We start from the raw sequence: 17280 nt of genomic DNA, 5'->3' as shown, positions 1-17280 counted from the left end.
TTATCAGGTTCAAATGCTCACTTCTTGAAACTTAAACATTTTATTCAGTCATTTAAAGTGTTTAAATTCAGGCCATTTCCTGTGCTTCTTCCTTTGCCACCGGAACAGCTGTTTTGGTTAAGAGTCTGACTTTATTATGTGCTTGAATTTCAGCCTTGATCGATAAGGTAAGGGATTACACAGAGTCCTCTGTGCTTTAAAATGGCCTAAAATTGTGTAATGGTCAACAAATGACTCAAAGAGGAAAGTGAAGAATTTCATTTTAGACTCTCAAGAGTGGGGAGCTCAGATGGGGCTGTGAGCAATCCCGGAGGAGCCTGTGCTCTCTCTGAAGCTGCGCCTCCTGCAGGGAACGTCACTAAGAATACACATGTCTATCTGTATTCAGTCAGGTGAGTCAGAGGCAAGGCTAGGGAGGAAAGCCATAGAGATAAAGAAATTGAGTTCAATGTGCACAAAGTGTGATGAGTAAAGAGGAAGTCCTAAGATTTCATGAGTTCAAGAGAGCATCTTTATTTTCTCCTAGTTTGTCAGAATGTGGCCAAATGAGGAACCCAGGAAGTTCATGGGACCTGGAGAAAGGATGGAAAGAAATATTAGATGTTGAAACACTGCACTGGGGCACAGTGGTTAAGGGCACAGGCTCTGGAGCTAAACTGCCTGGGTTAAGCCTGGTTTCTCTCTGACAAGCTGTGCAACCACCGAGTCATTTATCCCTCTGTGCCTCAATTTCTTATCCTGTGAATGGGAATGATAATGCTGCAGATTTCCTAGTGTTGGAAGCCAGGAAAATGAGTGCATATGTAGGGAGCATCTAGAACAGGGTGTGCACTGCGTAAGCAGGATTAAACCTAGGTATTAGGGGCCCTTGGGATCATACTGAGGTGGCTTCCCCAAGTACACGTGCAAAAGTGAGACTAGTGGACAGGGTCCTTTGACAGTTGTTATCTATATAGGTGATCTATACAGGTGATCTGTTTAGATGATCTGTATAGAACCAGCATTTCTGAGATGGAATTCAATCAGAAACGAGGCTCACACGTGGTAGTGGATGATAAAATGAAAGGCTCAAATAGGATTATGTTAACAGGGACAAACAGAAGAGAGGGGACTGCAAAAAAAAGTCTTGGATGAAAGCAAGCAGGAGAGGAGCCACAAGGCTGAAAGGAAGAGTCGAATGGACAGGTTCAGGGTTAGTAGAGGACAAAGGGTATGAAATTATTCAAGATGCAGATGCTAAGACAGTGACTATATTAAATAAATAAATAGATAAGTGGGTGGGTAGACAGAAAAGATCTAATTCTTTTGAGTGCTGCTGGTAAGTGAAATGAATCAGCTTTGATTACAGATGTAAATATGGGAGGAAAAAAGAATTGGTGTGTTGAAACTGACAGACTGATTGTTTCAAAAAGATGAAATGTGTTATAGTATCACCCACTGAGAGAGCAGCCACACCCTGGGGAAGTAAGTGCTATCTGTTCTCAAAAAATTCATGGAGATTTGAAGGGTTAATGTAGAAAAGGGTGTTATCGGTGACAGGAGGCTCTGGTATTCTTCCTAATAACCAAGGCACAGACCAAACATGCTGCTCCAAGCATAAGGCTAAGATGGTAAATTTGAAAGAAATGGCTAAGTTGTGTCTGCCGCATCTTTATGTGCTCAGTTTAAACTGAGTCAAGTGAAAAATCCTGGCTGCTCAGCTTTCACAGCTGCTGGCTTTGCCATGGGGAGCAGCTGCTGCTGGTGCCAAGTGAAACACTCACACAGGATGCCAACAGGCGGGGTGTAACTCAGGGCAGGGTACAGACTTCAGATGCAGAGGGCAGGCAGTGGTATGCATAGCAGGAGATGGTATGTCAGGTTTCTGAATTGGTATCTTTCTAATTTAATTTAATTGTATTATGTATTTTTCAAATTAAGGTACAACTGACGTACGTCAGTGTCAGTGTGCAACATGATTCAATATTTGTATATATTGCAAGAAGTCAAGTTAACACTGTCACTAGATATACGTACAGGATTTTTTCTTCTTGTGCTGAGAACTTTTTAAGATTTACTCTTTCAGCAACTTTCAAATATGCAATACAGTATTATTAACTATAGTTGCCACACTGTACATTACACCATCATGACTTATTTTGTAACTGAAAATTTGTGCCTTTTGACTCCCTTCACCCACTTTGACCACCCTTTACCCCCCACCCCCACCTCTGGCAACCATCTATCTGTTCTCTCTATCTATAAGAGCTTGTTTTTTAAGGTTCCATATAGAAGAGAGATCATATAGTATTTATCTTTCTCTGTCTGGTTTACTTCACTTAGCATAATACCTTCAAGGTTGGAATGAGTACTCTTTTTAACGGTCAAGACTAATATATATAACTGAATCGCTTTTCTGTACACCTGAAACTAACATTGTAAATCAACTACACATCAAAAAAATTTTTTTAAATACATAAATTAAAAGTAAAATTCCAGATTCCTAAAAAGTGGGGAAAGAGAAGTTAAGAGCAGAGAAGCAGAGATGATGGAAGTATTCTGTCAAGCGCTCTGTCAACAAGTAACAAGACACATCAGGCTTGCCTAACTCTCTGCTTGCTTCCTTTGGGACATGAGTTTTCAGGATTCTTTAAGTTCTAGCATGTGGTCAGATGTAAGCAAAGTCACGTCATTAATACAACTACATTAGCAAAAAAAGACTCGCAACTTAACCAAGGACAAGAGAGAATGACAGAAGGAGCCAGAGAAATGCTGGCCACCGCTGAAATTATTCACTGTGAGGCTCTCGGTTTTACCATCAAAATGGCTGATCATTTCAAGATATGTGGATTTCCTTCCTGGGAACTTGTAGCCAGAACTGGGTTTAGGAGTGGAGATGAACTTAAAAGAAGAGGGGGAACTGGGTGGTAGTGGAGCTGGAACTAGCTACTGTGTGTTTAGGGAGGCTGAACATTCAATGAGGACAGGAAGAGAGATAAGGGAAGATCCAAGCATGATATCTAAGCAGCAGGTGGAGGGAAAAGCCTAGGATCAGAAGTGATGGATCTGTCACTGGGAGAAGAGCAGAGGCAGGAGACTGGGAGGGCTGGCGAGGGGTGGCCTGGTGGATTAGGGAGACTAGAAATGTCTTCAGGGCTGGGGTAGGTGGAGAGAGCATTCTGGAACAGCTATAGCTAAACCCTCGGCTGGAGAAAGTTTGCTAAGGGTCTATCATGGTTTGGAATGTGTCTTGAGCAAAGTCAGGCTGGAAAGACATTCAGGAAAGAGCCATCAAGGATTCCTAAGATAGCAAGATCAAGAGGCAAAGATAAGGCGAAAAATCAAGAAGCCATCTCATTCTTTTCAAAATTATATCCCTGGATTTAAATGCATACTTACAGAAGCACAAAGAATTTTAAAAGTTATCAAAGCCTTCAGAACTTCTAGTGGGTATAATCTAAATTTTCTCTACCTCCCCACAAATAATTATATAAGGTGTAATTTTAAATACACATTTAGGAGAGATTTGGATATCAATGTATTACAAGAAGCAATTTGGTTAGCAGGAAACTGATTTTCTCTTTATCAGAGCATCTTCAGCTTTATAAAATGCTCTAATTTCTTAAAAAAAAAAAAAGCCCTGGAGAAAATACAGGCTACTTTGCAAGATGAGTCAAGATAATCTGAGTTTGAAAAGTAGGAGGAAAGAGATTGACATGGAGCATGCATCCCAGAGGACAGTAACCCAGGGCTTGTCCACGTTTCCAATTTCAGTTCACATAGGACCTGAGCACCTTGGGGCCAGATCTGCCTACCAGGGAGAGGCAAGCAAAGTGCAATGAAATATAAGAAAGTTGAAATCACATTATAAATGAGTCCAAAAATCCTCCTGTTTTGCTTGGCTTGATGCAATGTCAAGAACTCTGCCTCCTCAGCACTGAGAACTGTTTCTGGGCAATCCTACCCGATTAGGCACAACACAAAACCTGACATCTAATCCAATCCCTACCCTCTGATCTTGTGATCTAAATAATGCACCCCAGATTCCTCATATCAAAATCTGCAACATGATTCATGCAAATTAAATTTTAAGACACTGGCAAGTATTACTTCTATAGTCTCAGAAATCTGCAGAACATTTTTTTCAAATCCCTATGAAATGTATTATCTTGGTAGTCTAGAAAATCCAGATGCTCTGACAATAAAAACCACATACTGTTTACTCAAAATATCATCCTAACCCAGGTTAAGAAGACTTTCCATAAAGTCAGTGTCAAACTGGCACAAAAAAAAAAAAAAAAAGCAAAGGAGTACCAAAGCTCAGCTGTACTTTAAAGACACTGACTTAGTGACCTCCTGAAGGAATTTTCATAGAGAAGACTTACAGATGACTGAAGAATTACTGTTAATGTTAATTAAATGGGTGCATAGATATTTTCTTCAACAAACGCAACACTCAAATTAATTTAACAATAGGAGAGAATGTTATTTTCTATAGAATTCCAGAATGTAAGCTTACTTACTAGAGAGAGGAGATTGCATAGAAGATTGTTAAGGACGCACAAAATATTTCAGAAAGACTTTGAGCAAAACGAATACTATGAGTCAGAGCTGTCACATTTCAGATGCTTTTTTTTCTCACTATCACTCACTCTATTGGTCTTTTATACCAACTTTTGTTGATATTTTATTTTACTCTCGATAAGTAATGGTATCAGCATGGTGGAGGTACATACCACTCGTAGCTTTGTGTAATTCCCCCATTTTATGAAACAGAATGGTGAAGAAAATCTAATTAACAATGTAATGGTTATTCACATAAAAATACAGAATTAAAGTAAAAGGCATTATTTTCTTCTCAAATGAACTGAAAATGTAAACCTGACAAGTATATGATAAAATCACAGAATCCTGACCCTGCAAATGGTCACAGGCTTTGCAGGAGATGCTCTGTGTACTCAGCCTAGAGATTCTTTCTATCAGCCACACTGTTACATTGCCAGTATCGTCACCTTTGGCAATCGTCCAATTCAGCACCCTCAGGAAAGCATAATCAAGGTTCATGGACATCCCGTCAAGAGAAGAGATAAAGTCACCAGAATGGGACAGAACAGGCTCTAGGTTTCAGAACATTGCATTTTATGATGAGAAAGGGCTAGTAGCTAATAAAACGCAGTGATTATGACATGATTTCCCCAACCATACTTAAGGTAATACCAAGGTTACCCAAACCAAATATTTTAACGATTTCACAAAGACCAGAAGGCACTGCTAGATTCCCCAGCTGTAAGAGTTCTAAAATGTAACTATTACATTCAGCTCAACAGGACAGTAAAGCAAAAACGCTTATTGCTGGTGACATTCCAGGGAACAGTTAAAATTGCTTTATGGCCTCTGGTAATGAGAGTGGACAGCAGTGTAACAATACATAATAAGGTGAGTTTAGTTTTATGTCCTGAGAACAATCTGCTTTACCCTTATGGTTCAATTCTTTAAACTGTTTCTGTTTTAAGTAATTACAAAAGATAGCTGCCAAGTGACAGTTATAACCACTGGAGCAAATGGACTATGTTGTCGTGTTGTAGTCCACCCCTGAGCACGATTATCTTAGGCTTCTAGGGAATTTAGTGTAAGTGAAGATGTCACATGAAACAAATGCCTCCTGACTTAACACCAGGCTTACAAGAATCTCCTTCAAGCAAGACCAGCTCAATTTGGTGGCTAGCGGTGTTTTCCAAAGGGTGGTACACATAACACTGGTGATGTCTGAGTTGCTATCAGGATACACATGAAAAATTAGATTTTGTTTTAATAGTTGTATTTTTATTTGGAGATTAGTACATTAAAATAAATCTAAAGACCACATGAAATCCATGATTTCATGGCTACTGTTGCTTATGATGGGTTTGTTAAAAAAAGTTCACATAAAAATGTTAAATAGATAATAGTATATGTGGTATGTGGTGGAAAAGGCAAAAACTTTTCAGGTTTGGTGTGTAAATGACTGTGATAGGGAGTTTCCAAGATGGCTCCATGGGCCTCAACTCCTGGCATTCAGGCCCTTGTATAATCCACCCCCACACACACTGAATAGGGCTGATGTGTAACCAATAGGCTACTGTGGAAATGAAGGAGTGTGACTTCCAAGGCTAAGGCAAAAGTCAACAAGGTTTCATTTTGACCTTTGATTATTTATTCTGAGGGGAGTCAACTGCCATGTTATGAAAAGCAGCCCTGTGGAGAGTTCCCTGTGCTGAACCACTGAGGCCTCCTGCTAACAGCCAGCAAGGAAATAAGTCTTCTTGTCTACAGCCATGTGAGTGCACTGACATCTTGACAGTCACCTCATAAGGTACCACCTCAGAGCCAGAACCACTGCATCCAAGCCACTTTGCAATTTCTGAACCACAGAAACTATGTGAGATAATATACGCTTATTGTTGTTTCAAGATGCTAAATATGGGGGCACTTTGTTACACAGCAATTGATAACTAATAATGGATAAAGAATACCATGACCAAGGTATCCTTGGTAAGGAATCCCATTTACCATTGCTCAGATACTGTTTTGCTTTCTCTCCTCTTGTCTGAAACTTCTGTGTCACAGAGCTGAACTAAGATCTAACAAAAAGTGTACGTCTTCCTTATGCTTTTTGCTAAGCCCACACATGGTACCTCCTATCTCACAAAGTGCTTACTATCCCACTCACTCCTGACAATGAGAGGGTTACAGGCCTTTAACAAAAGCAGACAGTGGATCCAAGAAGAATTTAGTGCCTTCCAATAGCTGGCTGGTTTGAGAAGATGTGATCTGAAGTTCTGAATTCCATATGTTAAATGACCTGCTGTTTCTCTTCTTCCCCCCGTTTCTAAAGGGGTCTCAAAGCAGCTGCCATCTCTAAGCTCTGCCTTCACGTGAGATTTTATAGTTTTCCTGGGTTCCTAACTGGGTCCATGGTAAATTTAGAGTTATTGTTATAGTTGTTATTTATTGCTTTTTTCCTAAATTCAAAAATAAAATGTAGGCATTTTTTCTTATTAATTAACTTTCTCCTCATGTCAGCAGAAGCAGGTTGCTTTAAAAAAGTTCCTTAACACATTAATCCAGTTTCTTACCTTCACTCAGAGGACTTGCTGGGAAGATTCCCATGATGTTGTTATTCCCGCAGATTAGAGAGCAAAGAGCTAGTGGAAAGAGAAGAGGCAGGAAGAAGAATTCAGTTCATTTTCTGTATTTCCTCACATACTCTTTTTTTATTGAAGCATAGTCAGTTACAATGTAACAATCTCTGATGTATAGCACAACATCCCAGTCATACATATACATATAATTTTCATATTCTTTTTCATCAAAGGTTACTATAAGATACTGAATATAGTTCCCTGTGCTACACAGAAATTTGTTTTTAATCTATTTTTTATATATAGTAGTTAATATTTGCAAATCTCAAACTTCCAAATTTATCCCTTCCCACCTCCTTTCCCCCCGGTAACCATAATATTATTTACTGTGTCTGTGAGTCTGTTTCTCTTTTGTAGATGAGTTCATGAGTGTCTTTTCCTATTTTTTTTTAAATTTCTCAATTTTTTCTGATCATCAATGGAAGTTTCTTATTAGGTCCTGAGTATGCATGTTGAAAATTAATTTGATTTCTACTGTGTTCTGCTAGGTCAGCATTTCCATAATTATATCCCACCATTGGCTGTCTCCCAGATGACTGCTAAAATTATATGTCATGGGATTTAACTACAGACCAGACCATGGTGTTTTTTAATCTTCACTAGAATTCCTTCCAAATAACTGAAGAACTAATCATCCTAGCTCTTTTTTCTTTTCTTTTCTTTTCTTTTTTTTTTTCAGTTTCTAGTTTGGGCCTTTTCAAATACCTCTCTTGAACAAAACAGAAGTTCCTTTATCTTTACAATTTTCAAGCCATTTTTAGTTCATGGTTTTGGGGAAAAGGAACAGGGCTTGTGTTTCTCCATAACCCCATCAGAAGATGATATACATGAGCCAGTCTCACTAATAATTTGCAGGATATTCTGACCCACAGACACATGATTTACCATACAATAAATGTACTGAATACCTAATTTTATGAATACCTAAATCCCACACTCTCACTTCTTGATTCTAGCTCAGGAATCACTAAAAAGTACCCACATCACAAGTAACCCAGACGAAAGCAAATCTTGCTAGAGATGTAAAAACTAAATTTACCAGGAAGGCTTCTATTTCTGGTTCTCTACTTCCAACCGTGACATGGGCGAGTCTCATCACCCTTCAGGCGCCAGTCCCTCACTCCGTCTGGAAGACAGAAGGGTTGAACAAATGACCAAAGATTACTCCCAGCTCCACAGGTCTAGCGCCTCGGTGTCAGTGATGGCAGCTCAAGACGCCCACACTTGCTGTGGGCACATGTTCTTCCAGCCACTGTCTCCAGGTCCCTGCTCGCTGATGGTCCACGACTGCCATTAGTCATGCCTATTCCTTTTCTTTGCTCTGTCCTCCACTATTATTATTATTATTTTTTTTGGTTCTATTTTGCTTTGGATTCCTCATCCTTTATTTCTCCCTTTAAAGCCTCACCAAGTGAAAGATAGCATGAGAGAGATTTGCTACCTCTTGATAGGAATTATGCTCTTCTGAATTCCTTAGAAAACAGACTGGAAAAAGGCCTTTCAGGAAAGCTGTCCCCCAGTTATTCTTTATGTGCATACCAGTTCTCTCCGGAATGTTCTTTTTTAAAATTATGTGGATGTTTGTTGATTTCAAGTCTCCCCCACCAGGATGTACTCTCCATCTGGGTGCCACATCCCCTGCTTCAGCCCCAGCACTGAGGCCACTGGCAGACAAAACAATAATTGTGGTTGTCTGTATCAACATATATGCTAAATTAATGAGTTGAACCAGAATCTCTTTCAAGGAAATCTGGCTTTTGAGGGAAGTATGCCCCAAAGACATCAGAACTATTTAGAAATAGCAGCGCGGTTCAGACAACAATGTTGTCACATTAAATAGTCCCCAGTGTGATATGATGCAGAAATTGAAAAGAAAGAAAAAGTTCCTAGACAGAAGAGTGTCTAGTAAACCTTCTTTAAATAGTTCGCAGCTGTGTGGCATGTGGTATGCCTGGGAAAACAAACTTAACAAGCACATTTGGGTTGGAGAATCCTGGCTATAATTGTGCTTAGTGTCTCTTTCTGTGGTCAGACACAAGGTAAAAATCTTTGGAGTGCTATTCTTAATGACTGTGCCATCTTAGGTTATAGAAATTCCTCATTAATTTGAATTCTATAAATATAGGCCTTATGAATCTAAATCTTTGTTTTCTGAGGAGGAGCTGTCTCTAAGAAGAAATATTAAATGAAAGAGAAGGAATATAAATGAAATTTCATGACTTAAGGACTTGTTCTACTTTGTAATTTGGTTTAAAAGAAAGAATGAACCCTTCAATTTCAGTAATTAAATTATGTCTGTGTATTTGACTGGTGTTTTGAAACTGCACTGCTTATTTGTTAATTAAAAAGTCCTTGAGACCATTATACAAGAGGATACAAATGTAAAAGATTAAAAGGGTTGATAAAAGCTCAATTATTTGTATTCCTTTTATGTAAGCCTAACATGTAATGATATGACTCACTGAAAAATTACATTTCAGAGAATTCTGCTTTTCCATAAAAAGAAAAAGAATTATCCTAAAGTGCTTCTTGTTTTCTTTGAATATTACTGTTTGTGAAACTTGTTGCTGTACGTGACTCTCTATTTTTACCAAATAATGAAAGGGTGGGCACCAGATGCAAAATTATTATCTATCACCAAACAATAATGTATACAATTATATCATTTGTTTCATGTGTGTTTTTTTGTTTTCCTCAACATCATCTGATATTGTTCTACTGATTTTATATGATTCTTAGAGTTGCTATATTTTAAACTATTAATCTAACAATAGTGAAAAGGGAACTTACTCTTGTTTTAATGTATGATTTTTAATGTTAACTTTTACTTCTTATTGAAGTCTATAATTCTTCTCTACTTGGTATGTTCTTCAGCACTATTTTGATCCTTCACTTTTTCAGATTACAAATTTAATTATTTAAAACATACACGAAAAGACAAGTATTTAAAAATGCTCTAGAAATGTAAAAGTGTAAAACTACTCCTTGCTTGTGAGCAAACTCATCAACACTATTCAGCCCTCAGAAAACAGCAAGAAAGCACAATAGCCTTAAGAAAGAGGCTGAAGACCCCATCTTCCCTTCTATAAGCACAAAAATAAACTCCTAAAATGCTCTGCAGGACCAAGGGTCCTTGATTCACCTTTCTAGTACCCCATGTTCCCCTGATAAGTCAGGTACAAATTTTGACACTCTAGATTCAATGTAGATTTAACTTGTCCCCCAAATGTCACATTTCTTATTTTAATGGGTATGTTAGAAGAATTCAATCATTTCTATGCTGATAAAATGACTGATGATTGGCTACCACAATATTAAATCTGCCTTTCATGATATATCACCCGAGTAGCTGGTGGAATGCTATTGATAGGGATGGAGAAGACTAGGGGAAGAGATGATCTGGAGAAAAAAAAAAAAAATTCAAGGATTTGGTTCTGACCTGTTGAAACAAAAGTGCCTGTACAGTTTCCTAGGGAGTTACTGGATTTGGAGTTCACAGAAGAGGTCTGGACTGGAGATATGAAAAGGGGGGCTGTCATTATGGAAAGTGCTTCAAGTCATGAGCCTGAATAAGATTACCAGGGAGGAAGCAGAGTGAGAGACTGAGCACTGAACATCTCTCCATGGATTACAGTGAAAGAGAGAGAGATTTCCAGATATTAAAATGTATCTTTTAAACTGTAATGATTAAAGCAACATGACAGTGAATTACAATAGAGATCAGTGACATAAAGCCCAGAGACTCAAGGATACGTGGGACATAGTACATGATGAATGTAACATCCATCTATAGAGCAGGCATAGGTTATTCAACAGAACATAATCAGCGTGGGATTTCATCTCCATTTTCTCTGGATATCACTATTTTTAAAAACATGTTGCTTTTTTGACTATTTCAACAAACAAAAATGAATAGCTAAAAACCTGGGGAAAATGTTATAGATCCTATCATTAATCTACATGGAATTTAATTTGATGGAATTTATAAACAAATATTAGCATACACATAAAATGTTCTTGTAATTCTAGGGTAAGGAAGGTATATCTAAGCATGGCAAGTAAGACAGAAAGCATATTTAAAAGTTTATATAGAATGAATAATGCAATAAAACAGAAAAAAATGACACACTAGGAAAAATATGTTCAACAAAACTGACAAAGGGTTACTTTCTTAATATAGTATATGAAGATGTTTTATAAATTGTTATTAAACAAATGAATACATCCATAGAAGCAGAAAGGTTATGTTAATGACACAAAAATTAAGAAAAATATAAATAATAAATACCTTATATAATAATGTTTGGTATATTTAATCATAAAAACATACTAAAATGACAGTGAAATACTATTTTTCATATCATTGGATAGGCAAAGATATCACTCAAAATATATACATCAGAAGTCCTAATACCATTGAGGGCAGATAGTGTTTTCCAAAGAGCGCAGTAGCAATGTATAACCCTGGTGACCTTTGTAACTGCTTCAACCAAGAGAAATGTGGCAGAAGTGATATGACACTGCGTGGTTTCCAAGACTAGGTCATAAAATGCACTATGGTTTTACCTAGCTCTCTCTCCCTCTTTCTCTATATGCTTTCTCCTGAAACCCAGCCACCAACATGTGAACAAAGTAGGTGCTCAGCCAGTGCCTAGCATTAACCACCAGACAACTAGAAATGTGAGTGAATGACCAAGTCTTCTATGTGACTGTAGCCCCTAGACTTCCAGTCTTCCAGCTGACATCCAGATATCATAGCATACAGGTTTTCTCACCAATGGAAACCATAGGAGATAATAAAGGATCATTGTTATTCAAGCCAGTAAGTTTTGGGGTGATTTTTTTAAAGATGCAATAACAGGTAACTAATACTCTAGCTTTTGGCACCACACGTCAAAAGTTGAATACAGGGCATATCTGCTGACTAATTTATCTTGAGGAAGCACTCAGACAAGTGAACGACTATTTAAGTACAGGGAAGTCGATTACAGCTTCCAATTTTTCACTGTTATAAGCAAGATAATGTCAAAAAATTTGGAATTGCTTAAATAAATTGTAATACAGTCATATAATGGAATACTAGTCAACCATTCAAAATATGTAGTAAATCGGTATTTGACACAGGAGTTCAACTGACATTAGGTAAAAAATTAGATTTCAGAATATTTCCCATATACAATCTCATTCTTTGGGGAAATCTTTCTTTTAGCACAGAAAAGTCTAGAAAAATATGCATCAAAATTATAACGGCAGACGTCCTTTATAATCAAAAAACAAGCTATTTCTATTTTAGAAATTATAAAGAAAAAAACTCAAAGCACTTGTGACAGTATCTCTGATAATGCTCACAGGTGCTGAGAGACAGGCATTGTTAGCACTTTTGTTTTTAAAGAGATGAACTCCACATGTCATATTTTGAAAAACTGCAAAACGCTGCCCTCGTCCTTCCACTCCTCCATCTCCCTTCTGACTTCTGATCAAACTGGCAAGTGCCCTTCTTGCTCTTAACGTCGAGGGAGATGAGAAAAATAATTTACTTCAATGAATGTGCATAGATAGTACCCTGAAAATAAATATTATTTTATTACACATTGAAAAGACCCTGGAAAATCATGCTTATTTTTACAAATGGGGAAAAAGTCTCAGAAACTCTAACTGGCTTGTCCATTATCAGCCAGAAATTATCTGAAAAGAAACTAGATAAGCCAACCCCAAAATTTATGACCTTTTCATGGTACTAGGAAGCACTTCAAAGTGCTTCAGATTTCTACTGTACTAAACTAGGTATTATGCAAAGTGGACTACACAGTCATATTGCCCGACACATTACAGTTCATGTAAATTAACACCCATTTACCTTATTTAAACAGACCGATGGAGGTAAAAAAATGATAATATGACACGTTGAATTTCGCAAAAAGATTATTATTGAAATAATATAGTAAAAAAAAGAAGCTAAAAGTTAAAGTGTTCATTTTAAACCTGTTTTAATTATGCACCAAGAGAATCTACTTGCTTAGAGAACTATATCTATACTGTTCATTAAATACATTCCACCTACTTTCCATAGTCTAAAATATTTACAAGATGGGGCTTATTTCAAACCTTAATAATATAAGACTGGTCCAAGGCATAACTGTGAAATCAGTAAAATTTATCTTCAGAATTCATTCATATTTCCATTATCCTTCAGATTTCATTACCTAGACATATGGACATATGTGTATTTTCCCCGCAGGAAAGTTCTGCCATAAAAAGTACATTGTCCGGCAATTCTCTATCATTGGCCCAGCAGTAATTAAAAATTTTGACAGCTACAGTTTGAAATTATGTTATTCTGCCTTATAGTGTTTGACTTTTCATCATGTTGCTGCAGGATGCAGCACAGAAATAAGCCACTGAGACTTTCCATACATACCTTGGTCATATTTTGCAAGATATTCCTACCTTTAACATAACTTACGCAGAAGTGTGCCATTGATTAGGGAAATGTCAAAGAAATTATCAACTATAGCTCTCATGCTATATTGAGGAGGAAACTGATGCTCAGAGTATCATTACCTAAGGATCAACTAAATCAAGAGAAATCCAGTTTCCCAAATCTTAGCCTACTTCTTTCTCTCCATGGCTCCGTTTCTACTCGATGGCAACCCCGCATCTGCCTAGTTGGACCAGAGAGTGAGTGACTACCTTTAGTCCTCCAGGGTAGGTTGTCTGCTGTCTGGGATACTCAGAACACAGTGGTTGCCGGATTCTGTCTAATTAACAAGACAGTTCTAAATGTGTACTAAGGATGTGCCTCATGCTATAGGTTGCATCCAAAGCGATTGTTTAATTGAGTGGTTATGGCAATCTTCCTAAATCATTGCAAATTATTAAGCAGCATGTGGTACAAGTGGGACCAGGAAGGCTCAGGTGTAATAAATGCCTGTCCTTTAGAGAGTCATTTCTTCATAATACAGAAGTAATTCATCAGGGAGATAAAAGAAACTTCGACCATAGCAATTAAGCATATTGAAAAATCTTTTATACACAAAATCCTTTGTTTCTTGTCTGAATTAAAGCAGAAACCAATAATCCAATTCCCCAAAAGTTATCGAAACCATGCAAATCCACTTAGAATTGTTCTTTGACTCATTTATCTTGTGGCATAAAAACAGCCATTACTTTCCACAAAGAATTTTAAATTTCCATTTGAAGTGTATATATTTAATTCAGATTTTTATGCTTAAATACAACACACAAAAAAGCAAATTAAAAAACTCAGGAAAATTTACAAAATATGGTATTATTGGTGTTTAGAGAAGTAAGATATAAAATAAAATGTTGAAAATTCAGGTAATTCATAAGACAGAGGGATTTAAAAAATAAATTGGTATAAGGTACAAGTCTGCAGTTACTGCATCAAGGTAATAAACCAAGGAAAAAAGCCAAGGACTTGAATATCCAGAATGTAAGTCTACCTTGCTATCAGTTAACCTGCAAGCCTCATGGCTTTAATAAAACTGATGACAGCCTCTCTTTCCTTTCTTTTCAATCCACATACATCATGTCTGTCATCTTTCATTTTGCATATACAATTTTCGAAGCATGTTTGCCCTTTTTTTGCTACATATTGACTTGTTTTTTGAAACTTTTTGTGGGTAATACTTATAAACGAATATCCAAAAACTCAAGCTGCTATTCTATCAGTATCAGCATTTTTCAGTATTAGTGAATGCATTTTATCCAAAAGCATTTTTGTTAACATTTGTTGGGTAAAAAGTGGCTTGAGGATATAGAACAATTTAAGGGGATCTCAAAATGGATGATAACTTAAATCTGCAAAAGCAGACAGACCAAATGTTCACATACTACATGACCACACTTTTTAAAAAAGTCTAACATTTAACATCTGGGGGTTATGATTAGGCATTCAATGAAAGCAAATGAATGTCAAGAATTTCACGTGGATTCTATTAATCAGATTGCTATTACATCATTTGAACCAGAGTGCTTTATTTCTCCACTTCATAAATAATCTCCCTTCAAGGACCTGTCTGTGAGTGAAAATAGGACATAGAATTTACATTACTCTGAAGAAACAGATGCAGAAAGGGGCATATGCCTGCAAGGTTCTCTGCTCATCAACCATACTTAATGCATTGGGCTATGAGAAAGTAGGTTGTTTTGAAATGTAAAAGTCTCATATTTTTAATTTAAATATGGATTTTTTTATAAAAAATATTTTGGAGTTAAAAATTATGAGACAGGTCTTGGGAAGATTTCTGAAAACTGGGCGGCTCAGGTTAACACTTAATGTAAAACTGTGAAATGTAAAATGAAATAACATGCCTCGTACATAAATATAGAATAAGAGCATGTCTAATATTAATTCAAATCACTAATAAGAAAACCAGCAGGATGATAACATTAATTCAAAGAGTATTTGAGGACCTGCGTATTTACAGAAAATGAGGAAAGAAAGCCAGAATAAAGATTGGTAGGTACCAAGGCAATAAAAATAAAAGCAAAAATAAACAAATGGTAACTAATTAAACTTATAAGCTTTTGCACAGTAAAAGGAACTATAAACAAAACAAGAAGACAGCCAACAGAATGGGAGAAAGTACTTGTAATTGATGCAACTGACAAGGGATTAATCTCCAGAATATACAAACAGCTCATACAATCTAATAACAAACAACTCAACCCCAAAATGGGCAGAAGACCTAAACAAGCAATTCTCCAATGAAGACATACAAATGGCCAATAGACACATGAAAAAATGCTCAATATCACTAATTATCAGGGAAATGAAAACCAGAACTATAATGAGGTATCAACTCACACCAGTCAGAATGGCTGTCATTCAAAAGTCCACAAATGATAAATGCTGGAGAGGGTGTGGAGAGGGAACCTTCCTACACTGTTGGTGCAGCTGTTATGGAAAACAGTATGGAGATTCCCTAAAAAACTAAAAATAAACTTACATTATGATGCAGCAATCCCACTTCTGGGCATATATCTGGAGGAACCTAATTCGAAAAGATTCATGCACCCTTATGTTCATATAGCAGCAATATTTATGATAGCCAAGTCATGGCAGCAACCTAAATGTTCACTGACAGATGACTGGATAAAGATGTGGTGTACACACACACACACACACACACACACACTGGAATACTACTCAGCCATAAAAAAGAATAAAATAGTGCCATTTGCTGCAACATGGATGGACCTGGAGACTGTCATTCTAAGTGAAGTAAGCCAGGAAGAGAAATAAAAATACCACATGGTACCACTTATATGTGGAATCTAAAAAATGAGACAAATGAACTTATTTACAAGACAGAAACAGACACTCAGACATAGAGAACAAGTTTACGGCCACCAGCGGGGAAAGATGGGGTAGAGGGAAAACTTGGGAGTTTGGGATTTGCAGATACTAACTACTATATATAAAATAGACAACAAGGTCCTACTGTATAGCACAGGGAGCTATATTCAATACCCTGTAATAGCTTAAAGTGAAAAATATGAAAAGGAATATATATATATGAACAACTACGCTATATACCAGAAATTAACACAACATTGTAAACTGACTATACTTCAATAAAAAAGAGTTTTTTAAAGATTGCTGTGTTAGATACAAAATAACATAATATTCTGTGGTCAGTTAAACTGTAACATCTGTGGTTAACTTTTTTATCAAGAAGAATTCATTTGTATCTCTACCAAATAAAAATCTATAAATTAACATGCAACACAGAGTCTGGGCCTTAACCAGTAATTAAGAGTCAAATAAACAAAGCTCCATTCCCCTAGACAGACAATGCTCCAGTATAACACTGAAAGAACATACAGTCCTACTTTGTCTTATTCCTAAATTTTAGGTAATTTTTCTTAACACAGCTAATATTTAGGATGATAGTATCTTATGTGTAACAGATCACATTTATCAAAGGAAACAGACCTATAATTCATTGATTGAGTTATAGATAGTAACTACTGAGCCATTAATTTGTGTTTTTTAAGAAAACTATAAAATCATTCTAAGGCAAGTCAACCAAAGATATCCTACTTCCCAGTCTGAAGTAAAAGTATGCTTAAGCTTTGTGACTCATGAAAACTC

At 36.8% G+C, this 17280-nt stretch overlaps 1 protein-coding gene across 2 annotated transcripts in view; it reads right to left on the bottom strand.

Moving 5' to 3' along the window:
• The window catches only part of ITGA4 (integrin subunit alpha 4), a 113309-nt gene extending 105910 nt beyond the window's left edge, over positions 1 to 7399 (bottom strand). Inside the window, exon 1 of one of the 2 annotated variants that reach the window (XR_004319971.1) lies at positions 7095 to 7399. The gene's annotated coding sequence lies outside the window, so the exon portion shown is untranslated. The remainder of the gene's footprint in view (positions 1 to 7094) is intronic. The other variant, XM_006183035.3, reaches the window with a different exon arrangement.
• Positions 7400 to 17280: the final 9881 nt, after the last annotated feature.

This window comes from Camelus ferus, chromosome 5, assembly GCF_009834535.1.
Source record: "Camelus ferus isolate YT-003-E chromosome 5, BCGSAC_Cfer_1.0, whole genome shotgun sequence".
Lineage (NCBI taxonomy): Eukaryota > Metazoa > Chordata > Mammalia > Artiodactyla > Camelidae > Camelus > Camelus ferus.
The sequence above is the reverse complement of the archived record's forward strand: the minus strand, read 5'-3'. Positions and strand labels throughout refer to the sequence as shown.